Here is a 22590-nt window from a genome sequence, read left to right on the forward strand (position 1 = left end):
GGAAGCTGTTCCGGCTCCGGGGTGGCCCCGCGAGCAGCATGGGCGATCTCCCTTCTCAGTAGCTGCCTGGGCAGCAGGGCCAGTGGCGGCCTCTGCATCCTCAGCCGGAGGGCCGGGGACTTCCAGCAGGGGCCTCGACTGTTCTGTAGGGGCAGCCGTGGTGTCCGGGGCTCTTCGCTCTGGCTGCGGCCGCGGAGTCTTCATTAGTTCTCGTCCTTTTCCTGGTCTGTGTCTCTGGTGCTCCGGGAGTGAGTCTGTGAGCTGCACGGTGTCCTTTCAGGACATTTCTTTCCTTGGTTACTCCGCGTACAGGCTCAGGAGCTCAGCCCTTCTGCATAATGAAATGAGGGGACCCGAGGGACAGAAACGGAGGGAGGGCAGCCTGGAAACCGGGGAAGCACGGAGATGGTGGGAGTCTTGAGGGAGACTGGCCGAGTGACAAGACCGAAGCTGTCATCTGCAGGTAGGGGGCGGGGGCGGGGGGGAGCCAGGGAGGATGGAGCCATTTCTGACGGCAGGGTGGCGGAGGGACCCGGACCAACAAAGGTGCCTCATGATTCCTGTTCAGCAGTTTGCATTTCTGCCCTGTAAATGCTCTCCACGGCATACAAAAGTCCCAGTAAAGGCTGCTATACAAATATTCTGGGTGGGTGTTTTCTGTGGAAATCAATGAGAAGTCACCCAGGTTGGCACAGAACAAAAATGACAGGAGAGCTGTGGAGATGAACTGTGAGGGACAGCTCAACAGAGCAGTAACTTGGAGTCAGAGGTGACACCACGTGAGCCTAGGGCCCTGGCTAATTCCCCCAAATCCCGGTGAGGGCTTGGAACTTCTCAACTGGCTGTGATTTAGGAAGGTTAAGCCAATTTTATTTAATATCAAAAAGGCTTGGAGATGTCAGCTGACATCAGGGTCACACCCGCATTAATCTATTTATCTTTACTAAGAAGGACTGGCTCTGGGATGGTCACATGGGACAACCAAGTTTCTCATCTTTATTACAGGAGTAGTAATCTTTGAAAGAGTTAGTGACTCTCTAAAACAAATGAAAGAGAGGCAGAGCTAGAAGAATCCACATGCCAAGAATTTTCAGATAGTAGACATGAAACATTGTCTTTTCAAGGTGACGCAAAGGGGTCTAGTTCATTATTTTAAACACATAGGTTTTAAGCAGAAAACACTGACTATGTAAGTCCAGCACAGAGGCATTCAAAGGTCTCATTAAATTCTTACTTTTGGAAAATAAACATGAGGTCAGTCAGTGTAGTAAAAACTTTCATGGAAACTGCAGCCAATTCGTGAATTTACACAGCCTATTCCAGTAACATCTACAGATGCCAACTGTGCATGGACTATGCTTGGTATAGTTAAGAAGTTCTTGACGTAAGAGGGCACGCGCAAGCCACATGCTCTATAAGGACATTTTAAAGGTGGCAGTACTGTTTTGGTATAAAGACACCCTTGTAAAGGAGAAAACATATTGATTACAAGTACTTCTAAAAGTATGACAGTTTTCAAAACACACAGCCGGCTTCTCCAGTGATTGTAAGCATACAGTCACTGAGGGTTGCTTTTAGATATCAAATAATAAAAACAATCTACATATGAAAGCTGAGGACTAACACTCATTTGGTGTGGATTAATGCAGAGTTAACCCATCTAAAATGTAGAAGCCTCTTATTCGGGAATTTGCTTTCCTGGCCACAGTGTTCCCGTGGTCATATTGAATTAACATGATATAACTTTACTAACAGGTGTTGAATGGCATTTCCCCATCGAAGACCTTCTTGTAGACTCCTTCCCTGACCTGTCCATATTCCCTTCTCCTACCCACCTGTAGGCTGTTAGGTGACTCCTTCCATGTCCCTGTGATGCCATGGATATAGCTGTCTCTCGTGGCACTTACCACATTATGATAATGTGATTTTCTCCTCCCTGACCTGGCACATCTTGGAGGACAAAGTCCTTGTAGTGTCTTTTTTTTTTTTTTTCTTAATCTCTATACCCAGTATGATGCCTGGTAAATGGTCAACCCTCAAGAAAGTTTGTCACTCTAGGAATGACCCATTTGCTTGCATTAATGACTCACTAACTCTGGAATTAAGTAAGATTTAAACAAGATTAGACAAGATGCCAAAGATTAGTTTCTCATTAGTTGCATTGTCAAATTACCTTCAAAAGGTAATTAAAAGACTGAAGGCGCCTTTCATTCAATGCCCTAGATAAGTGATGGCCCCGCTCTCTCCTTCCTGCCTTGCTCTCCTTTTTCACCCATCCAGCTCTTCCACTAAAATACTTCTCCTCTGCCTCACCATGATCAAAAGCTCTATCGTTATGCAAGATTTGAAGAAGTTGAAAGGAGAGATGTGATGTCATTTTGGTAAAGTTTCATCAATCATTTTCATTCTGGCCCCCAACCCCCTTTTAAAGAAGACCAGCAATCATAAAATCTTGACACCATAGTGGCTTGTGTTTATGCAAGTTGGGATCAATTATATGTTGTCCTAAAACAGCTTTAAACTGCAAAAGCTATTTCTGAACAGAAGAATTTATTAAAATTATCTTCTGAAAGCTTGATGGCTGTCCCTGAGATCTCTCGGGCAACACAGTGACTCCATGCAATGTGGAAAACAGCTGGAAAGAATAAGCTGATCAAAACCCAGATAGTATACATTGCTATTCTTTCCCCATAGGAGGTCCCTTCACATCCTCACTCAATGCATTTTCATTCTTTTGTCACGTGTTTCAGTTAAGTCGGTTCCCAGGCAGTCAAGAAGGCATTTACAGCAAGAGGTGGCCATTTGATTGGGATGGAAGCCAACTGTTGAAAACATGGCACAGGAATTTCCAAACTCTCAGTTTTAGATCATTGAGGGTAGGGGCTCTCATTTCTGAGCGCCACTGCGAGGACTTAAGACAATTGTCTTATGGACCAAATTTGGCCTGCCCAAGTGTTTTGTTTGGCCTTTACAGTGTTTCTTTTTTTTTATTTTATTGAACTAATATTTTTGAATAAAGGGGTGTCCACAGAACAATACATTGTTCCCTAGAACAATTTCCATACAAAGGCGGTTCCACAAGCAATCACACAGTCTGGCAGTACCGGCCGGTGCATGTACATGGGAAGAGTAGCAGATGCTGATTGGTGACTGCACCTATGAGAGAGGGCATGGCCCCCCGCGTGTCACTTCCATTGCCCACGTGTGGGTTGCCTGGCACCCATCCCGGCTGGTTTTCTCATTTCTACCTAGTCACTGTAGGCAATTCAGTTTGCCACGAAGAGCTTCATATCATGGTCCATTTTCTAATTGTCATACGGTTTCCTTTTTTACAGTGACAGGGAATTCTCCACTGTACCAAGAAGATCTTGCATCCCCCTTGCCGATTTAGTTACTTTTATTTTTGTAAAACCCAAAGTATGTTATGTAGAACCTTCATTCCAAGGGATGTTAAAATTGGTGTTACAGGGTGCCTGGGTCGCTTAGTCGGTTAAGTGTCTGCTGTTTGGCTCAGGTCATGATCTCAGGGTCCTGGGATCAAGCAGGCCTCAAGAGCTCCACGCTCAGTGGGGAGTCGGCTTCTCCCTCTCCCTCTGCCCCTCCCCCCACTCACGTGCATGCCCGTGCGTGCATACGCTCTCTCTCTAAGAATAAATAAAATCTTTACAAAAATTGGTGTTACATAAAAGAAACATTTCAGTAGTCAGGTATTTATTCATTTATCAGCAAAGATAAATTACTACTTTTTTTCTTTTCTTTTTTTTTTTTTTTTTTTTTAGTGAAGAACTTCTTAGAGCCTTTAAAACACTTGTGCATTGTTGGTCTCTACCAGGAGGATGAACATGTAACCTTTCTTCATATATATTTGACCATAAAACCTATTTTCATGGGACGACCCTTAGAAAATGCATATAGGAATTCTTAAGGATTTCTCAATTTCATTATGTTGCCTTCTACTGTTTCTGAAAAGTCAGTTGGAAACAAGATACAGCAACTTGCTCCAGAACACAGAAATGGTGGCTGTGATGAAACTGAGCTGGAATCTGAGTCCTGCCATCAGTAGTGGTAGCAGGATGCAGATGGAGTGCGCACACTAATCACTAAGTTTGGGGATAAACAGACTTAGTTAAATCCACAACAGTGCGAGAGGAAAGTGTGACAACCTTGATAAAAGAACACTGATGTTAATGTAGAATCAATGGTAGCAAACTATATAATAACAATAAAAATGGGAGGTAAAAGGAGATTAAGGAGGTCATTAATGGGGGCTTAGCCTTATTTGTGTAAAAAGGGAAAGCACTCCTCCCTTTGATGTTCACAGTTCACATAAGACTGTAAAATACATAATATATGTTATAAGCATGTCCATTACAAAAGTAAGCCATACAATGGTTATGGTCTCATTTTTACCTCCTGTCAAAATTAAGTCCTAACAAATGAGAAATTGAAGAGAACAAAACGAAGTTTCCCACTATCATTATTAAAGACAGGCAGTCTCGTTAGTAAGTCTCCTTTTGTACTTGGAATTTAATGTGTTAGCTAAAATATGGAGATTCATGTTTTGGGGCCATCTCAAAAGAATAATAGCATTGTCATCACCATTATTGGGTTAAGAATTCAGTAGAAAAAAGGCAGAGAAAATTGGAAGCTAAAAATGATATATTCCAAAATCTCACTCCCATATCACAGCTATCAACATTTGTATTTATTTCCTACTAATATTTATGTTCTTCATATTTTTTATCATTGTAATCATATTATACTTATAATTTTTGTTATAATTCTTGATTGTGGTAAAATATACTTAACAAAATGTATCATTTTAACCATCTTCAGGTGTACATTCCAGGGGTGCTGTGTATCTTCATATTGCTGTGCAACCATCGCCACCTGCCATCTCCAGAAATTTTTCATCTTCCCAAACTGGAATCCCTCCAGTCCCTCCAGTCTCCCTCCAGTTCCCGGCAACCACCCTCCATTCTCTTCTTGCTTTTTAATGAGTGTATTCTTTTAAAGATGTTCTTTTGGACAACATTTTTTACCTATCAGAGGTAATTGTTCTTAGGAACTCTAATGAATGCAAATAATCATTCATGATATTTTTGGTAAACCAACTATGCTCTTGTTTCCAAAATGGTTAAGGTTTTATTCATTCACTGGGTCATTCATTCATTCTTTCAACAACAAATTGTTGCATCATGTCTTAGCCTGGATTTCCCTGAAAGCAGAGCCTGAGACAAGAGGTGTATTTGGGAAACGATCCCGGGGAGGAGTGAGAGGCCAGGAGACTGAAAAAGGACAGAGGGGAAGACAGCAGCACAAGGATGCATTAAAAAGTTGGCTAGCACTGTGGGCTGCTGTGCCCCAGCCCCCTGGACCTCTTGAGATTTCTGAAGTGGATCTCGTAACCGTCCACATGGACCAAGAATGGCCTCACAGGCATTAACACTCTGGCCTCTGGCTTGTGTATTCTTGTGAGTCAAGTGGGTTCTCCCAGGATTCTGTACCTTGGGCCAGAGAAGCACCAGGGCAGGAAGAGAGAGTGATGTGGTGTGGGCCCAGTGGGATACTGACACATTATACCTGCATCACGTAGCTGAATGCTTGCACAGAACTGGGGGCTGGGGTAGTGGCTGGAACAGGAGGTGGGCACAGGTGGTGCTCCACATACACAGGCACTGAACTAGGCACTGGACTGGAGCCACAGCAGTAAGCAAAAGAAGGCACGGGCCCTTCCTTCTGGAACGTACAGACACAGATAGGTGATAGAAAATAGGAGCCCCGGGGTGGCTGCAGAATTATTCTGCTGGATACTCATGACTCTGGACGATTATGAATGAGCCGTCCAACCACTTGAGAATAGCTGCTGGACACTGTACAAGGAAGACGGGCAAATACATTGAGGAGCAAGAGGATACGGGTCCAGCCTCATGAATATGGTGAAGAACGCCATCACAAACAAATAATTCCCAATGGGGGCGCCCGGGTGACTCAGTAGGTTAAGCATCTACCTTCGGCTCAGGCCATGATCTCGGGTTCCTGGGATCGAGTCCTGAGTCAGGCTCCCCACTTAGTGAGGAGTCTGCTTCTCCCTCTGCCTGCTGCTCCACCTGCTTGTGCTCTCTCTCTCTCAAATAAATAAATAAAATCTTAAAAAATAATAATAATTCCCACCAATGAACTACCATTGTAACAGCTGCTGTGAACAAGTTCACCAGGTTTCGAGAGGCGTAACAGGGGCTCTGGTAAAGCCAATTGAGTCAGGAAAGGTTGAGTGCTTTCTTCACAGAAATGATATTTAATCGGAGACCTGAAGGATGATGCGCTATGAAAGAAGCGTTAATTGGCTATTATAGCTCCGATGCTCGGAATACCCTGTAAATTATTACCTTTTTCCTCCAATTGCTCACAGTCCAGTTGTGGACACAAGTGATGATTATGTAATCAGAAACAGGCTCACTAGCATTAGGTGTAATGGAAACACAGGGGATCAGCCCGAGGAGGCTAGGGATGTTCTGGCATAGGAGATAACATTTGGGCCTGAAAGATTTGGAGGCATCTTCCAGGTGAATCAGGTCAGGACTCTTACAGTGTGTTTCTCCAACGGGGGCAGGAGATTGCAATGCAGTCCATGAAATTCCTTAAAGAGAATATCAAGTTTAGCTTTTATTTTTAGGATGATCTTTTTAAAGTCAGGTAAGCAAACCTGCATTAACTGTGTGACCTGCCTTACCACTGGACACCGCTGTACAATTTCAGGGCCTACATTTTCAAATGTGTTTGTTATCACAGGGTATCAAGAAACAGTGTTTGAGTTATCCATTGCCATGCAGGAATTCAGGCCTGGTATATTGAGAAAGATCCTAATTTTAAGACAAGAAAAAAAAAGCATCCCACCTCTTCACACGAAATATCCTAATATCTAAATGTTGGACACTAATTTTTTGCAACATTGCCCATGGTAACAAAACAAAAACACGTGTTTTGTGACTCCTACTGGGCAATGTCTTTAGGCATCAGGGTCATTAACAAGACATTGCTATCCACCTAATGGCCACGTTGTTTCACCATAGTTGGAAGGGCTTGAAGGACATTTGCTTCTTGCAGCACTGACCTTGAAAACCATAACATACAAGTCTGACCCAACAGGACAAGGGCTCAGCAGGTGGGTAGTGGGGGTCTGGCCTCCTGCTTGAACTCACACTGGGGAAGGCTAACTCTGGAGCAGCATGGGACTGGGGAGACACCCATCAGGACCTGGCCATGCTAGCTTCGTGCTCTCCTTTGGGAAACATGGCTGAGCCCATGAGTGTGGACCTGGAGGGCCACCTCCTTATGGCTCCAGCAACTGCATTCTTGAGCAGTATGTCATCCTATGGGGTTTAGGCCATGATCTTTTGATGGCGTTCAAAGCCATTGCATGACACAAATTCGTAAATATTTGACCTGACATCTCTTTAACAGTCATTCTAGCTTACAGAGCAGTAAGAGAAGCTACGATTATTCCCTTCTTGTGTCTTTTTGATGTTTGCCAGACCAAGTTTTAATAGACATGAGAACATAATTCAAGTGAATAGTTACATTCAATCTCAATCTCTCCACCAGCAGGACCCCTCCCTGGCTCCCTTACCCTTCCACTTAGATTTGTTCTGGCAGATGTTTCAAGGATGATCTAAATTGTGTTCATGGAAAACAACACTTCTGTGAAAGTTCTCTGCATGCTTGATTCCCTTTGGTTGGCTCATCCTCCTACACATAGTGTTTCCACGTACAGCAGCAACTGGGTCCACAGTTGGTCAATTAATTTTAAAAGTCACTTTAAGGTGTAACAAGAGCAATTTCTGTCCAATTTGAAGGAAGGTATAAGAACAAACAATAAACTCATATTCCAAAGTGTCCTACCTAAGCCAGGTGGTAAAAAAAATCTTTTTGTGATCCTCAGAAGTAATTTAAGATGGAGCTAGGAGGTCAAAGAGGAGGCTAAAGATATCAAAGAGAGAGGATTCTTATGGAGAAAATTCTTGGAGAGCCCTGACATTTCCCCCTTTTCTTAGTCAGGGTTGGGGAGCGGGGAGAGATGTGCTTCCTCACTTTGCCATCCAAGTGAAAAAGGCTTTGAGGGAGTCACTTGAGGAACTTGATCTGTGTTCTCTGGAATTCGGTGGACTAGTGTCTGAACTCTAGAGGATGACTGTTCAAGTTGTACACTGCACAACTGTAGAGGGTGCCATCCACATAGATGACAATGTTTATAACCTGTACAATGGTACTTGGAGACCCTGGGTGTCCAAGAGCAAGCACTTGTGGCTGACATTGCAGTTATGTAATAATAACACAGGAAGCAAGTTGTACTTTCACCAACATTGGGACAAGGAGGTGAGAGATTTTCTGGTTAGCTGTGTGGGTTCATGTGAGGGAGCTGGCCTGGAGTCTTCTTAAGAAGGCCCACCCAGTAAAAGCCTTCTGCAGAGTTCCTCAAACTAGCAGTCTGAGGGTTGAGTGTTGGCAGTGAGAGCAGGCAGGTGGAGGAGTTATTGCTTTCATCATGCAATTCGGTGGGGATGCTCAATGGGGAAAATACCTCATGAGAGAGTTGAGCCTGCACACCCAAGACCAACGAGCAGCAGTGCCAGGTCACCATCCATGGAAGACTGTGCCCTTTGTCTAACCCTGCGTGCCCTGGGCCCAACCCTGGAGGGGATGGAAAAGCAGCTAGTAAGGAGAGGCATTGAAAGAGGAAGGACACCCACCTGCCCTCATGGCCCCTGTGCCTTTAACTCCCAAGACCCTAGATTTCTTGGCATAAATCGAGGCTTAGGGAGGGGAAGAGAAAAAATTCGGAATTTTATGATTACACTAAACTGATTCTTTTAATTACTAAAACAAGGCTTTCCTTGAGACCAAAGGTGACCTCACGACATTTCACACCTAGAGTGACTGGGAGAGCTGCTCAAGACTTCAGATAAGGACAGGGGAAGAATCAGGACACACAGTGGGTACCAAGGAGAGGCTGCGGCAGAGACAATTTCTCTTTGGGCCCTGCCGAGTGCCAAGCCTTCCGTGACCAGACCCCATGGGAAATCTTTCAGAGAGATGACTATCTGTACTGGAAACACTTTATTTTAACTTGAAACATATAAATAAATACTCATCCTTAATCTTTTGACCTAGAGCAAGGCCTCCGTGTGAGCACAAGTGGATAAATCTTTCTTAAACTCACCCACAAAACATCAACTGTGAATTCAATTTTGGATCCCTTATATCGGACTGAAAATTTTACAAACCTTGCCAAGCAACCTGAATATAGCTGTATACATGTATATGATTTCTTTTCTTTTGTCTTCCACGGTCATCTCACCCATACCTATTTTTTAGAAACTTGCATTTATTGGGGCTTTTGAAAGCCTTCAACTTAGTGTTTCATAGGAACAATTTTCTTTTTTGGATTCCTATTTCATCAGTTTACACAGTATTTAAAGTATGTAATTCAAAAACAAGCGCTACTGGCATAAACGGGTTTGGGAACACACCCAGCTGCCTCTCGGTCAACACAGTTAAACTTGAGGGAGCAGAAGCACGTGGATGCACTGGAGAGTAGCTACTGCCTCATGTATCCTAAACAGTGGTCTGGGGCGCCTGGGTGGCTCAGTCGTTAAGCGTCTGCCTTCAGCTCAGGGCATGATCCCGGCATTCTGGGATCGAGCCCCACATCAGGCTCCTACGCTGGGAGCCTGCTTCTTCCTCTCCCACTTCCCCTGCTTGTGTTCCCTCTCTCACTGGCTGTCTCTATCTCTCTGTAAAATAAATAAATAAATAAAGATCTAAAAAAAAAAAAAAAAAAGAACAGTGGTCTGTATGCCTCATAGAACGGAAAGCACAGGATTTTCTGGCGAGTTGGTAAGTGGAGGTCAGTTGGGTGAGCCGTCCACTTTGGATGTGCAAAGTTGAAAGTGACCAGCACAAAAAGAGTTACCATTTACTGAGTGCCTACTATGTGCCTGGTGGGACTCTGGATCCTTTATACACACAAGCTCACCTATCACAGGTATCATTTCCCCCTATTTTACAGTTGAGGAAAGTGGAATTTACAGATATTAAATAATGGACCCTGAGTCAGGAAAAGAAATGGTCAGCGTTTCTCAGTCTAATGTGCAAATGAATTGCCTGGGGGATGTGACTGAAGAGGCATACTTTGATGGAGTAGGTCTGGGGTGGGGCCTGAGAATCTGCATTTCTAACAAGCTCTCAGACCAGGCTTTGGGTGCCTCAGTTCTAACCCTTGAGATTCTGACTTACTTGTTCTGAGACAGAACCTAGGCATCACTATTTTCCAAAAGCTTTTATACACAGAGTAGAGGCGATGAGTAGCCTGGATCCCAGTGAGAGCAAGGGAAGTTGGAGCCGTGGACTGAGAGAGAGATACTTAACTTGAGTGTTTTAAAAAGACAAGGGTAATAAAATTTGAAACAATATAAACGTGTATAAAATGAAAGCGAAAAATCCCCTGTTCTCAACATAATATAAAGAATTTGTAAAAAATATCTAATTAAGGGGCATCTGGGTGGCTCAGTTGGTTAAGCATCTGCCTTCGGCTCAGGTCATTAGATCAAGTCCTGCATGGGGCTCCTTGCGCAGCGGAGAGCCTGCTTCTCCCTCTGCCCCTCTCCCTGCTTGTGCTTGCTCTCTCTCTGACAAATACATAAGTAAAACCTTTAAAAAAATTAAAAAATAAAAAATTGAATCAAGCTATCCTTGCACACATTCATCCAACAGTTTCCTAACTCAGTGATATGTCATGCACTTTTTTTCTCGTCCCTACATGCAGATCTACTTGCCCCTATTGACCCTGCTGCATTGCATCCTCTAGCACAGTTAAACCGGAGTTCATCTCACTGGTCCCTCACATGCATTCAGTAGATTCCAATTTTTCAGTTTTTTTTTTAAAGATTTTATTTATTTATTTGAGAGAGAGAAAGTGAGAGAGAGAGCATGAGCGGGGGGGGGGGGAGGAAGAGGGAGAAGCAGGCTCCCCACTGAGCAGGGAGCCCGATGCAGGGCTCAATCCCAGGACCCTGGGATCATGACCTGAGCTGAAGGCAGATGCTTAACCGACTGAACCACCTGGGCATCCCCTAATTTTTCAGTTTTATAGATAACACTTTGGGCACATATCCATGGGTATGTATGCAGATTAAGCCCCAAAGGCTCACCAAATTACATTCCCACCATCACATCTAGAAATACTTTTTCCCCACCACCTTGCAACTACTGGGTATGATCAATCTTTTCAATATTAACCAGTCTAATGTATGAAAAATGGCTCTTAATATGCTTTAGTCTACACGTCATGATAAATGCGTGAGGATGAATGTCTTTTAATATATTTATTAGACTTAAGTATTTCTCCTTTGGATTTGCCACTTTAACTATTTGGTTGCTTACCTTTTTATATGAATCTTTTGTTTACTATTTATGTTACAATTTTCTTTCATGACTTCTGAATTTTATTTTTAAGAAAGACTTCCTCATCCCAAGATTATAAAATAGATCTCTGGTTTTTCCATCTACTTGCTTGGATAAATTTGTCATTCATTAATCTATCTGGTCATTGGTCCATATGAAAAATACGTATTTTACTTATGATTTGAAGGAGAACTCTTACTTTGTTTCTTTTACTTCCAAAATACCATTCTCAGCACTATTCATGGAGCTGGAGTTGAAATACCCCCTGGATCATATAATCCACCCCACACATGCAGTCTGGTCTCCTCACCTCCTTAATCTCTCTCTCTCTTTTTTTTTTTCTGTGACTGTCCAAAGCTCTTATAATTTCTGCAGTTTTACAAGACTTCAAGAAAGACAACTACTTCCTTGTTATTCTTTAGTTTTTCTTCTTTTTAAAATAAATTTCTTCTCTGCTTTTTTCCAGATGAATTTAGAATTCCCAGGTCAGGTTCTAAAGCAAAGTCTAATTGGATTTTTTTTAATGAAATTGCATTTTAATACACTAATGTGGATTTTTATAGTATTTTTATAGTATTTAGTGTCCCATGCAGAAACAAGATGTGTTTCTCCATATATATATGTATATATATGTGTATTTTTGAAACTATTTCTTCACAAACATAGATCTTGCACATTTCTTGTTAAGTTTATTCCTGGATGAACTGTATAAATATATAGTGACATCTCTTTTCAAATCATCATTCTAATTGATCACGGACAATACAAGACCACTGTTGATTTAAATATATTTATCTCCTAAAAACAAATTTAAAAAATCTATGTTTATGTCCTAATTATCAATCTTACCAGGTGCATAAGGCCTAAAAATTTAATCGATTGTGTTTGGAGCTATAGAGCTTTGATTTTACCAAATTCATTTGTTAGCTTATTTTTTCAAGTATGAAGTTATTGAGTATGTGAGAGCAAAAATTAGAAATGTAGAAAAAATTACCCCAGCAATCAAGGACAACTATTATCATTTTACTTGCATCAGTTTTCATTCTTTTTATATTTGCAGAGCTTCTCCCACATAATTATAATCACACAGTTTAATTAACTGACATGATTTTTAAAAGAGTAAGTGTGTTCAATATGCCAAAACCGTTTTGCTGAAAGTTTGTTTTACAAAGAACCACGTGCTTCTCACTAACGGGCAGAAATGCAAATGTAATTTCTGCTACTAGATTATTGAGCTCAGTCCCTTCTTTTGCTGCCAGCCTGACTTGCTGGCATTTCTACCAGCCAATTATAGTTCAGCGTCATGGAGCCCTCTGTCCTTCGCGCCACACATAGCTGCTGACCTCACCACACACCCAGCCACTCCATTTCAGGCCTCTGCCCGATTCACTCTTGCTAGGGGTTTATAATTCCATTTGAAAAGCTGACTAGATCCTGACATAATCAAGATTTCCCAAGAATTTGTTCGAAAACCATTCCTCACATGGCTTTCGTTGACATAAACGCATATGGGGTTTGCGTCTGGATGGGTTGATTGGTTTCTTCTTCTGTATCACTTTAAATGTGATTTCCTCACTTGTTCATTTTGTGACCTATATGGATTGCTCTTTTATTACCTCAGCTCTCTGTTCATTCACCTTAACAGGGAGCCAGGTCAAGATGACCTTTTTCAAATTCTCATGGCCGTGCGACTAAGTTCTGGCTAATGAGATGGCAGCAGAAGTTGGTTGTGAAGTTCTAGCAAGTCTCCTTCCTTGGGGCACCTGGGTGGCCCAGTCAGTTAAGGAGCTGACTCCTGGTTGTGGCTCAGGTCATGATCTCAGGGTCATGAGATGTAGCCCTGCTTTGGGCTCTGCACTCAACACAGAGTCTGCTTGAGGATTCTCTCTCTCCCTCTCCCTCTGCCCCTCCCCGTGTTTGCACCCTCTTTCTCTAAAATAAACAAATAAATAAAATCTTTAAAAAACAACAACAAAAAAGAAGTCTCTTTCCTACTAGGGAAAGAGGGAAAGAACACATCTTTCATTTTGAAAACGATAAATGGTGTCCTTATTCAAGGTAAATGATTAGTTTCCTCTTTGTTTTCTCCTATGGTTATTATTCTAGGCAGGTATCCTAAGCCTTTTTGAACTAATCTTCATTCGTGTATCTCTAGAAAACTATCTGAAAAATTATATAGATTTTTAAGTTTATTGACTATAGTATTGTCCTCAAGTTGTTTTATTCCCTACTATATTTGTAACCATAGACTCTATCTTATCCTTAATGTTGCTTATGCATTATCTCTTTTTGGTGTGATTGTTTGCCAGATTAGATTTAGTAATTTTACTTTTCTTTTCAACTTTTTTTTTAAAAGACATTTATTTATTTTTTTTAAGTAGGCTCTACACCCAACATGGGGCTTGAACTCATGACCCTGAGATCAAGAGTCACACACTCTACTGACTGAGCCGGCTAGGCACCCCTCAACTTTTCATTTTTTTATTACTATTCATTTTTTCTTTAGATTTCCTATTTGGTTTCTGCCTTTATCTTCATTGTTTCCTTCTTTCATTATCTTTTCTCTTTGATTTTCTTTGTTATTTTTTGGTTTCTGGAGTTTTGTGCTATAATCATTTATTTTCAGTTTTCCTTATTTTCCAATATATACACCTACAAGCCATACATTTTCCTTAAAGTATGATTTTGGTTACATGAAAAGCAGGCGTAAGACACTTAGAAAGTTCTGGCACACGTAGGTATGACTTTTCAAAAGCGTGCTTTCATGTATCACATAAAAAGTCTTTAGAATTAAAAGAGCTGCTTACATTATCACCTTGACTAAATATTTTCCTAGACATATTTCCATATATATTGACATTTCCTATAACCAAATTAAAGAAGAAATTCTTTTCAAAATATTTATTTTGTATGCTTTTTAAAATTAAAGACTTCTTTACTTTTAGAGCAGCTTTAGTAAGGTTCACAACAACACTGAGAAGAAGGTACAGAGATTTTCCTTATGTCTCCTGCCCTCACATATGCCTCCCTCTCTTTATCACCAGCCCCCACCAGAGTGGCGCATTTGCTACAATTGAAAAACCTACACTGATACATGGTAAGCACCCAAAGTCCATAGTTTACATCAGGGTCCCCACCTAGTGTTGTACTTTCTATGGGGTATTGCTTTTTCTACAAAGTATTTTTTTTTGTTGTTTCTTTTTTATTTCTTCTTAATCTTGGCTACTTTTTAGAACTACCCAGGAAGCTTGATACCTGATAGCAAGGCTTTAATTCAAATTATATCAGAATCTCTAAGCAATAGACCCCAGACATTGTGCATTTTAAAGCTCCCCAGGTGTCGGGGTACCTGAGTGGCTCAGTTGGTTAAGCGTCTGAATCTTGGTTCAGTTCAGATCATGACCTCAGGTTCGAGAGATCAAGCCCCGCAGCCAGCTCTGCACTCAATGTGGAGTTGGCTTGAGATTCTCTTCCTCTCCCTCTGCCCCTCCCCTCTCTCTCTAAAATAAGTAAATAAATCTTAAAAAACAAACAAACAAAAAAAACCCAAAAAACTCCCTGGGTGATTTCCCAGTATAGCCAAAGCCGAGATTTATATTGATCTTAACTTTCTGTCTCATCTTTCCTACTCATAAGCCACAGCCATTCAGAACTATTAAGTCTAATAAAAATGAATGGATGTAAATGTAATACAGAAATTTTAATACTTTATGTAACACTCTGGGATACTTGCTCATTGACATTGGAAATCCATAACATGTAATTGAACATTACTCTAAGTGAGTATTAATAAGTGATCAGCAATTTGGTGGACTTATCATTGGGAAAATAAGTTTACAGATTTTCAGACTAGTTCAGACAGCCTGTATAACCCCCAATGTAGCTGAAACAGTTATTTAAACAGAATTCATTAGGAACGACTGAATTAAAGACATTCTTTTCTTGAAGGCTGATGATCAAGTAAAATCAGTTCTAATCAGAAAACAAAGTAAAGAAAGGGTAGGATTTCCCAAGGTTCTACATATTTAATTCTTTCCCTTGTCTTTGAAAGGGCATCTTTATTGTTGTACAAGCAGAATGATCATTTATAGCTGAGAATTTGAGGATTTCAAGTCCAGCTTGATGCCTACCATTTAGATGAATTTGGGAAGAAGAATTATAAACTCTCTGAGCCTTCATATTTTTATTTTTAATTTTTTTAAAAAAGATTTTATTTATTTGTCAGAGAGAGAGCACAAGCAGGGGGAGCAGTGGGCAGAGGGAGAAGCAGACTCCCTGTTTAGGAAGGAGACCAAATGGGCTCGATCCCAGGACACTGGGATCACGACCTGAGCCGAAGGCAGACGTTTAACCAACGGAGCCGCCCAGGAGTCCTGAACCTTTTCGCATTTTTACATGTAAAATGGGGACAATCTATCCTGAAGGATTCTTTTAGAGGATACACGGCATCGAGTACTTGCTTGGTAGACAGCTTCTATGACACTGCCCTCCCTGCTTCTTACTTATCATTATATTAAGCCTAAGACATCATCATTCTTCTTTGCACGGTGACATCTCCCGGACTATTCACTAGCCTTGATGAATTGTATAGCCAGGAAGGAAGAAAGAAATGCTGTGGTAGTTGCTGATGATCTCAGATCAGCTAGGGTTACTTTGTAGCTGAGCCTGGAGGAGGAGGCATTGCGCAACCAGACTTTTATCTGCGCAGGCTCTTTAAAAGGTGAAAAGTCAAGTTATACTCTTCTGCAAGCTCTTGTGGTTTTTTTGTTTTTTGTAAAAGTTTGTATAAATCTTAAAAGGCATATAGACATGCTTTCCTTTCTCTGATAATTTTTCTAGCCACTTTGGATTCACGGTTAAAATATGCCTGGAGTAGCTTTATTCCCCCCACTTTTGTGTTGCCACAAGAAGGAGTTATTCTGTGAGTCGTACAAAACTTACAGGGGCGCCTGGGTGGCTTCGTCAGTTAAGCATCTGCCTTCGGCTCAGGTCATGATCTCAGGGTCCTGGGATCAAGCCCTGAGTAGGGGTCCCTGCTCAGTCAGGAGTCTGCTTCTCCTTCTCCCTCTGCCCTTCCCCCCAGGTTGTGCTCTGTCTCTCTCTCAAATAAATACATAAAATCTTTAAAAAAAAAAGAAAGAAAGAAAGAAAGAAAGAAAGAAAGAAAGAAAGAAAGAAAACTTATATACCAGCAATTTATTCCTAAGATTGTAAAGCTAGACAGATTTCAGGAAAATTGATGCCATCCCAGAGCCATTGTAGATTTTCCTCTAAATTAAAAGCAGAATGAGGTAGAAAGGAACTGCTTAATTTTTATTTGTGCCTGAGACTTATGAGAGAAACAGAAAGAGTCAGAGACCTTCTTAGTGACTGAATTACAGTAATTCTAGTATTGGGTTGCAGTTTGATTGTGGAATGCAATGCTCATGGACAACCCGGGTGCCAATTTACATAGCTAATGAGCTTTACTGGCCTGCGTGACTGGTTGCGACAGCATCTGTACAGAAAAGCCAAAAATATTTACCCTTTGCTCCTTTGCAGAAATAGTTTGCTGGTCTAGAAAATCATGCAGGCAGCTCGGAGAAAAAAGGCTAAGATTACTGAGAGCCCAGAAAGTCTCAGCACTGCCACAGACCTTTGCTTACTCAGCGTTTCATCCAGTCCCAGCAAGTGAGCAGGACGGGAGGAGGTATTTTCCCCATTTCACAAGGGAAAAAAAAAGGGTTCTAAGTCTGCTGGGCTAGCAAATGTGGGGCTTGAATTACAGTCCAAGTCAGTCTGGCCTCAAAGTTCTTTTATTTCTTTCAACAATATTTCTTCCTTCTGCGTATGCAATGTCAAAAAAAAGAAGTCCAAGTTCTGAATTTATGTACAATGAGGTGTGGCCCAAGGTCAAGAACACTAATAGCAAGCATTCAAGGAAAAGGAGCCATGAAGAACTGAAGGCAGGGTCCTGGACTCATGTTAGAAACAAGGATCCTGGAATGTTGGTGAAGTGAAGCAGGAAGCAATCAATAGGATGTGTGTTCAGAGGCCTGAGGGTGACAGTAGGCTTGGGCTGCAAAGTAAGGAGAGGCAACATTTGGAGTTCTCCTGGGATGGTCTGGCTTCTAATCAGACTGGTCATCAGTGTGACCTTTGCATGCCCAGGCAGTCAAAGGACCCTTCCATTACGTTACCAAGGGTGAAGTGACATATCAGGAATTAAATTCTAATCACTGCATTAAACTGTTTTTTGATCAGAGCTACATATTTTCCAACCATCTTTCTGATTTCTCTATCAGGTAACAAAAGCCAGCTGGAGAATACAGACTGTCTTATCAACGGCATTGACGCTGCGCTGAACTAGGGCAGCTGTCCCGTCCTTGGCCTCCGCGGGGACCTACACCTTAGTAAAGTCATTTTAAGTCCAATGTCTGGAACTGAACTTTGGAGTCTGAGGAACAGTATTTTCTTTTCTTTCTTTTTTTCCCCTCTATTTATTTGTCAGAGAGAGAGAGCACGAGCAGGGGGAGCGGCAGGCAGAGGGAGAGTGGTGATCGATGCTACGTAGAAAAAGAAAACAGAGGAAAGGGGGATAAGGAAGTGCAGCGTAGGGTAGGATTTAACCAGGCATATGACAGAGAGTGACCGCACCAAGTAATCTAATTTGTTTAACCTGGAACGCCAGCCAAATTAGTAGTTTGCATTGTACCAAAATGCTTGCATGGCTGTCATGCAAGGAGCAAAAAGTAAGATACTCCACCTTTTCCCCATTCATCTGCAAGTAGCTTAGGAATGCTTTTTGAAGAATCTGGTAGATTCTAAGCATATTTTAAATAAATTAGTCATGTGTGTATTATCCGAATCTTCTTTTGGCCTCCCTCGTATTACAAATGAAATCAAAATGCCAACGTTGAAATAATAGTCCACCAAGTCAGTAGGAATTGACCATCACACTCAGTACAGAACCTAAATTCCGAATTACTGTGTATTAATGTGTATTAGGAAGAAACCAGTCATGGAAAAACTTAGGCACACTCAAAAGTGTAGGCATTTTTTTTAAGTCTCTCATGCAACTGATTAGCTCCTGTTCTTTATCTTGTTCATTATCATTGATGATTACTTTATAGTCTACACAAAATAATAGATGGGGGGGAAGCCAATGAATGAGAAAAAGGACTAAAATGTGCCTTACTTGCGGAACAGGCATATAAAGTGACCATCATATTGACCCGTACCACAAAGAACAGTTGACAGGTTCACACTTGAACACGCAGGTGTGCATTATTTCCAAATCCATAGTTGCACATACATACTGAATTGTCTTCTGTAACTATGTAATCTATAAAACTCTTCCCCACACGCACACTCCTGTGACTTGTACTACTGACCATGGCTTGCCTTCTTGCCACCAACACAAAACAATCTCAGTGATATCCAAACCGTGTTAAACTGTCCATAGAAACAATGCATGATGTGATTAGCATTTGTGGGATGCAATGACAACACAACGCAGTGACATGACACGATCAGAACACCAACGTGTACATGGAGTTCATGTATGTACTTGAAAGATGACAGAGTTTACGGAAAAGGTCTTCTTCAGTGGGGCTTGTCTCATCTTTAACTGCCACCAAACACTAAAGTTACAATAGCACAAAGCCAACGTCACCTGGAAGGTTGGGCCTGAGAAGCTTACCTTCAAAAATTTTAGCCTCAAGAGTGTCCTTAAGGAGTCAGACAAAAAAACCACCAGATATTTCACTTGTCTACACAAAATAACAGCACTAAGAAGTATTTCATCCTGGCCAAGGCGATTTCAGCTTCTCGGTAAGATGAAACATTTTTCTGGCAGCAGATATCACTCATCTCTCCCCACGTGCAAAACCGCTGGCGGTGGGAATGGAGAGGTCCTGACCTATGAATTGTTTAATAATCCTCCCTACTTTCTTTAGTATTTAAATTATTTGAATCTTCGAACGAAAATATCTGTAAGTACTTCCTTTATCTGAGGTACTTTCCACTCTCCTACTTCCCAGACATCTGGGAAGAAGCCCGATATCCTAAGAGCTATGTTTTCCAGGCCTCCAACTGAGCCTCCAATTGAGGCCATCTCTATTGTAATAAAATGAACACCCTAGATGCACTTTCCAAGATGCTCCATGCTTTCCCCCAACTGAATGAATACTCTTGTTCTGGAGCATAAGATCCAGAGGGCAGAGGCCTCCCTGAAGAGATGATGTCTGAACTGAGCGACGAATGGCCAGAAGGAGCCGTACATAAAGCAGGACTGCAGGCAGAGGGAGCAGCAAGCCCTCGTCCAGCAGGTGGCTCTCTCCGGGGAGGGCTGTCAGAGAGGCAGCCAGTGCTAGGGACCCTCCTTCCACGTTCCCCTCCCTCCAAGGGATACTCATGCCAAATGGTGGGTGTCTAGGGTGCCCTTCTACTGCCCCCCTCAGCCCCACCAGCCTGGGGTGGATAGATTTACACAGAGGAAAAGAGAGGCAAGACTCCCTTCCTGTCCAGAGTTTGGGGAGAGGAGACCAACTTCCCTTCTCCCACCTGGTCATCCTGTAACAAATGGGGGTAGAGGTGGATAGGTTCAGGAGCAGAACTTCCAGTTCTCGAATGGGTGCTTCTCCAACAACCCTGTGGGGAGGTGGCTGACTCCAGCTGCTGCATGTGGGAATGACTTTTCCCCTTTCCTTCGGGCCTCCGCAAAATTCCCTACAAAGGGGAAAAAGCATCTACCTGATGCCTTATCACTCGGGTCTAATAGGCATCATTTGCAGAGTATTGGAAGGTGGGATCTGGAGTGTGAGGAAGTCTTTGTGAGTCCCTCAAGCCATGAAAAGTAGACGACTTTCCAGGACAGCTGCAGCCATTCAAGGCAGCAATGCTGGGAGTGAACTTGGGACGTGAGCTTGGGATTCCACCCTTGCTAATGTGGGAATGAGCAGAAATATCCACAAATGGCAACTGAAAATGTCCAAAGTCTAGATGAGGCTTCTGGCATTTGGAAGTGAGCCAAGCTCAGTAAATGACTTTGCACCTGTTTATCTGAGGCCTCTTAGAATGATCATCCTCAGAAAGCGGAATATTTATGCACTTGAATAAGTCAGGGTTCATGAGTGGAATAAAACAACCAAATTTACGAGTTTTAGGACCCAAATTGGTCAGGAGTTGGTCAAGGTTTCATGTCTTTTCCCTTCAAGACAGCTAACCAGGCTTTGCTTTTCTTTTGCCCCAGTTATGAAGGGTCTCAGATAATTCATCAGTATAACCCCTTAAGACTGGAGCTTTTACTAAGTTGGCGATCTCAGCTGCAGGTTTGAATATTTAAAAACACTGTGCGTGAGGTGCCTGGGTTAATTGGGTTAAGCGGACGACTCTTGCTTTTGGCTCAGGTCTTGATCTCAGGGTCCAAGGATCGAGCCTGCCCCTCCCACTCTGGCGGGCTCTGTGCTCAGCAGGGAGTCAGCTTGAGAATTCTCTCTCTTTGCCTCCCCCTGCCCCTCTCCCTGCTCATGCACTCTCTCTCTAAAATAAATAAACACATCTTAAAAAAAAATAAATAAAAAACCCACTGTGCAGAGCATACTCAGACCTGTGCCCACAATCAGTTCTAAGGAGCTGATCAGACTGAGTACATCGCTTACTAACAGACACCATGACAGACACCAGAGGAGTCCTCTGACTGTGTGCCTTTCCTCTCTAGCAAGCGAAATTTTCAGTGCAGAGCTGAGCTGTGCCACTGGACAGAGTCTGACAAGGGTAAGACATTCCCAAGCCTCATCTTGGCTATCTCCTGAGAATTTCTAGAATACTACAAATTGAGAACCAAAACTATTTTCTTACAGCTGGCATGAAGCTGAGGCATCTTCATTGGTTGCAAATAGCCTGCCAATGCTAAGAAAAGAATTCATCTCATCAGTAGCTTAGATTACTGAGTAAGTGGGCTCCAATTTAAGCTGTTTAAACCAACCATACTAAAATTAACCAAACAGCCATGTTACTTTAAAAGTAGCTTGTAGTAAGCAATTAATAACTATGTGCTGAATGGAAGAACAAAGCTGTCTTAACTGGTGTTTATAAGGTGAGCAGGGAGATGTTAGGAGAAGACTTGGAAGGGTTGCTAGATTTCATGCTTGTGATTGGGGATCTCCTAACACCAGCTCTGTGACACGGTGGCCATTTGGCCGCTCAATCCAAAATCCCAAGGGTGCTTCTGAATTCCTGCATCTCCGCAGCCTGTCAGCAAGTCCTGCCAGGCCCACCACCTGCCAGACCCACCACCAAGACCGAACCAGATTTGCTTCTTTCTCCACCTGCACGACCCCAGACAGCTCCAGTGGTGCTGACGAGCCTCCCACTCACACCCCAGTCAGCAGCCTCAGGGACTGTCCCATGACACTGCGCTGCTTACAACCCTTCAGAGCACCGCGCTCATCTGAGCCTGCAAGGCCCTTTATCACCTGACCTTTCCTCCTTCCCTCCCCTCTCCTTGTACCTTCTATCCCTTCGCTTGGGACTCTTCAGACACACTGGCCTGCTTTTCGCCCTCAAATGTGCCTCGCAGCCTTTGCGCTTGCTGTCCCCTCTGCCTTGACGGTTCCTCTTGCGGCTCACGACTTCCCCTCTCTCAGGTCACAGCCCAGATGTCATCTTCTTAGAGATGCCCTCCCTGGTCTCATTAGTCACTACCCAGTGGCTCTTTATGAAGTGACCATGCTTTTATCGCATGTACTGCCATCTGGCCATCTGTGTTTACTTGCTTACTCTCTCCCTCTAGCAGAGACAGTGACTTCATCTGTCTTCCTCACCGATCTATCCCCAGCACTTACTGTTCAACTAATAATTGTTGAGTAAATAAAGTGAATGTTACTCTTCTCCTGACATTTCCTTCTATTTGGATTAGGATCAAGAAAAAAAAAATCACACAAGTGTAACATGTGACAGTCGATAGGAAAGCGAGGTCATCTATTCCCGTTTCTTTACTTTGGGATGGGCAAGTGGGGGCTGGGGCTCCAAGGTGACTTGCCCAACATCACATGGCTTATCAGGGGCAGAGTCCAGAATAAAGTCTCGTCTCATGATTCAAGCTGGCGCCCTCTCTACAAAAACCATGGACAGGGCCAGGCTCCA

At 42.6% G+C, this 22590-nt stretch overlaps 1 protein-coding gene across 1 annotated transcript in view; it reads right to left on the reverse strand.

The window, feature by feature from the left end:
• KLHL31 (kelch like family member 31) overlaps positions 1 to 22210 on the reverse strand; it is a 42992-nt gene extending 20782 nt beyond the window's left edge. The window contains exon 1 of the mRNA XM_057303911.1: positions 21956 to 22210. The gene's annotated coding sequence lies outside the window, so the exon portion shown is untranslated. The remainder of the gene's footprint in view (positions 1 to 21955) is intronic.
• Positions 22211 to 22590: the final 380 nt, after the last annotated feature.

Source organism: Ursus arctos, unplaced genomic scaffold (genome assembly GCF_023065955.2).
Source record: "Ursus arctos isolate Adak ecotype North America unplaced genomic scaffold, UrsArc2.0 scaffold_29, whole genome shotgun sequence".
NCBI classification, from domain to species: domain Eukaryota; kingdom Metazoa; phylum Chordata; class Mammalia; order Carnivora; family Ursidae; genus Ursus; species Ursus arctos.